Source organism: Ipomoea triloba, chromosome 13, assembly GCF_003576645.1.
Source record: "Ipomoea triloba cultivar NCNSP0323 chromosome 13, ASM357664v1".
Lineage (NCBI taxonomy): Eukaryota > Viridiplantae > Streptophyta > Magnoliopsida > Solanales > Convolvulaceae > Ipomoea > Ipomoea triloba.
The window spans coordinates 4,873,427-4,877,511 of record NC_044928.1 but is presented as its reverse complement, the minus strand read 5'-3'; the positions used below and the strand labels follow the sequence as shown (position 1 = coordinate 4,877,511).

At 35.3% G+C, this 4,085-nt stretch overlaps 1 long non-coding RNA gene across 2 annotated transcripts; it reads right to left on the bottom strand.

Annotated features, from left to right (window-relative positions):
- Positions 1 to 733: 733 nt before the first annotated feature.
- On the bottom strand, positions 734 to 2,532 carry LOC116002262. Of its 2 annotated transcripts, XR_004094422.1 has the most exons (4): positions 2,105 to 2,532; positions 1,403 to 1,523; positions 1,264 to 1,310; positions 734 to 902 (listed from the first exon to the last, which is right to left on the bottom strand). It is a non-coding gene; the product is annotated as an uncharacterized LOC116002262 (long non-coding RNA). The 2 variants fall into 2 exon arrangements; XR_004094421.1 differs by lacking the exon at positions 2,105 to 2,532 and having other exon boundaries at positions 1,403 to 1,823.
- Between the last annotated feature and the right edge of the window lie 1,553 nt (positions 2,533 to 4,085).

The following is a 4,085-nucleotide window of genomic DNA, read 5'->3' as shown; positions in this document are numbered from 1 at the left end:
GCTATATATATAGGATCGCGTTCAGGTGAGAACCACCTGCCCAGGAGATAACTGATCGAGAAACGCTTCGTAGCGCGCCACGTATCCAGATGTAGTTGCACTTAACGTTATAACTAGGTGCACCTAGGTGCATAAATGTTCACAATGTAAATTTCTTGCACTTGTAAGTGAAAATAGGTGTACATGTACAAGTAAATTGTACACTAAACCTCAATACTAAGTGAACCTAATGTGAAAACTAGGTGCACCTAATGTTATAATTAGGTGCACCTAGGTGCATAAATGTTAACAAGGTAATTAACTTGCACTTGTAAGTGAAAATAGGTGCACAAGTAAAATGTATTACACACTACAAGAAAAATCGCGATTCGCGACGGAAAAATTCCGTCGCGAAACAGCCAAATTCCGTCGTCTATCGACTTGTCATATCTTCTTTTGCGACAAAAAGATTCCGTCGCAAAAAATAGCGACGGAATCGCGACGGAAAAATTCCGTCGCAAATTAGCAACGGAACTTTTTTCATTGCAATTCTGTCGTGATTTTTTGCAACAAAAAATAATTCCGTCGCGATTTTTGCTACAAATATTCCATCTTGCTATTTTAAAATTTATTTAAAATTATTATTTTAATGAACTTTTAAAATATTAATATAAAACTAAAATGATATACTAAAACACTATTAATTCTAAAATATAACATAATTCTAAAATATTATCAATCAACATTATGTTCAAGTAATAATACATTATCAATCCATATTTACTAAGTAATAGTCAATTCAAAATCTATACAACAATATAATAGTCTTCAAATTCTAAATTTCTTCTTGTATATTTGCAAAATCAACATTGTCGAGCGGTCGAAATGTTGAGATCATAATTTAAACGCCCCATATTTTCAACCTACAAAAATGAAAACCAACGAGAAAAAGTCTATCAACATGATCAAATTTTCCACCCTATAATGGTAAAGGTCGTACAATAGTAAGAGTTAACAGTGGAGTTAAAGATGACAAATCAATTAAGATATGCAAAAGAGGCTAATTCAGTACCAAAATGGTCATTCTAAATAACCCTGATAGTTTGAATAGTTAGTATAGCCATAACTGAATGACTCAAAGACTGGAAAACAACCATTTGCAGAACAACCAGTCAATTACCTGCAGATTACGATGGAGTGCTGTAAAAGGCTCCAATCTATGAAGGTAAAAGAGCATTAAGAAATATGCTTACAAGGTAATGCACATCACAAATCATAGATTACCTGGGAATATCAGGATCACAGAAGTTACGATATCTGTCTTCAAAACCCTGCCAAATTCAATAACTTTAAAATTTTATGATACTATAGTTGACTATGAACTCAAAAGCCAAGCCAAAGAAGTAGAGAGCTAATTAATGACCTCCAATCGTTTTGGATCAAATGCTCCAACTGGTTTTCAAAGATCCCTATAAGAAGATGCCTTGTTCAAATCAAGAGTCTCTGAAGAATAATCAGCCAGAACCCAAGGAAACACAGGATCCCTATAGATTAGACTTTTGGAAGAATTACTCATTGTAAATTTCGAACAACTTAAAATCCCTACCAAATCCCTTCACATTTCACAAAGTTGCACTACTACAGAAATCACATACAACGTCGGCTATTTAACGTCGACTAAATAATTACCCGAAGTTAAAGGTTCATTAATTGATTAAAAATAAATAAAAACCCTTTTAGTCCACCATGGCTTCCGGCGCACAGGAGAAGGGAAGAGAAAAAAAAAAGAGAGCAAATGACTAAATTACCCTCAAGATTTTGTACATTACAATTTTCTGGCCAAATTTGGCCGGTGATTTAGCCGGAAGGACCAAATCTGTTAAAAAAATCATAGTTAAGCAACTAATTTGTTAGTTTTTAAAGTCAAGTGTTGGAATTAACAAGAGTCCTATAGTCATAGGACTAAAAGTGCAATTTACTCTTGCCAATAATTAGATATGGTTTTACTTCCATTATCGCAATGATTTTCTCAGCAGCATCCTATTGAAATGCATCAAACCGAGAAATCCAGTAAGCAAAAATCTTTATGCAGAGGAGTGTTCAAGATGATAGATAATCCTAGTACCTGAGTAAACCTCTCAAGATAAGGATAAATATCGAATCGAGAAATCCATTGATCAAGCACTCCATTTTCTGTCCTAAATGGCACTCTAAGGATGTAGGAGTGCTTTGTATTGATGTCTGGTTCAATTTCCTGGTTGCATTTTGTTCCTTTTACATCTGGGATCAGCCTATTTACATATACCAAAAAATAAAGGAGGAGAAAAAAGATTTACTAAGTTAATTAACTGAAAAAAGTCTTTCCAATGCCATGCAACTCACCATAACTATTTGAGGCTTGATATTAAGGCCTTGCTGCTTAATTTTATAAAGCCTAAAATCCGAAATCACAGGTTTTGGAAGAATTACTCATTGCAAAATTTGAACAACTTAAAATCCCTGCCAAATCCATTCACATTTCACACAGTTTATCAGCATTCAAACGCCACCAAATCGTTTCTACAATCATAAACAAACATATATGTAATACATAAACAAACATATATATATATATATGTATATATATATATATATATGTATATATATATGTGTATATATATATGTGTGTGCGTATATATATATATATATATATATATATATACACACACACACACACACACACACACATATATATATATATAGACGGCAACGAAGTCCGCGAACTGGGCGATGACGTCGTTGAACCAGTGGCCGAACTGGACGCAGCTAGGTCAACGGCGGTGAGCAATGGAGAATGCGGTGGTGTTTGGAGATGGTGGCGTCGGCGATGGTGAGCGAGGCTGTATTGTTTGGCGATGGTGAGGGCTGGAGTTTGGAGAGGTGGCGTCGGCTGAACTTCTAAAGCTAGGTTAAAACAATTATTTTTATATAATCTGCTTTGTTTTACAAAAAAAAAAAAAAAAAAACTACGTCGTTTTGTTAGTTAACATTGCGACGGAATAAATTCCGTCGCAAAATTAATTAACTTTCAAATAAATTTTTATATTTAGCAACGGAATAAATTCCATCGCAATTTTTGTCGTCATTTCGGGATGGAAATTAAATTCGTTGTCATTTCTGTCGCTATTTCGCGAGGGAACTAAAATCGATCGCAAATTCGGTCGCGAATATTTTGCCGCCAAATTTTTGCAGGTTTTATTTTATATATGCGCCAAAATTTGTGACGGAAATAATTCCTTCGCGAATTCCATCGTTATTTTGCAACGGAGCGACGGAATTATTTCCGTCGCTATATCACGACGGAATTATTTCCGTCGCGAATCACGATTTCTCTTGTAGTGACAGGTGTAAGTAAAATGTATACTGAGCTCAATACTAAGTGTACCTAATGTTATAACTAGTTGCACATAACATTATAAGTGGGTGCACCGAGGTGCATGAATGTTAACAAGGTGAATTACTTGCAGTTATAAGTGAAAATAGGTGCACTTGTAAGTGAAACTAGATGCACTTATAACACAATTACTTGCACCAAAGTTATTTATGAAAATGTCACCGTGTTATTTTTTTTAATTACATCTGATTCGTTGATCTAGACACGTGGACTGTTGCGAAACGTTCTCAGTTCTCTCCTGAGCGACGGTTCGCACCTGAATGCACCCGTGTGTGTGTGTGTGTGTGTGTTAGGAATAATGGTAAGATTTTAATGATCCAAAAATGTATTTTGAAAATTAGTATGAATCAAGAGGTTCATTGTTTGAATCTCATTGAAAACATTTTTAGATGAAATCTCTACTGGTAGGAGCAGTGCAGCGTGAGCTCTACTACTAGTACTAATTTGCACGTGCAAAGTAGAGGAGATATAGCAAAGATGTACACGCCTAGACTTGACAATTCGTGTATACGGGTTCGTTAACGGGTCGACACGATAACGACACGAACACGATAAGGCTAAACATGAACACGACACGTTAAGGTTAACGGGTTTAAAATTGTAACACGAACACGATTTGTTAACGGGTTAAACGGGTTGACACGATAGACACGTTTTGTTAACGGGTTTCGGA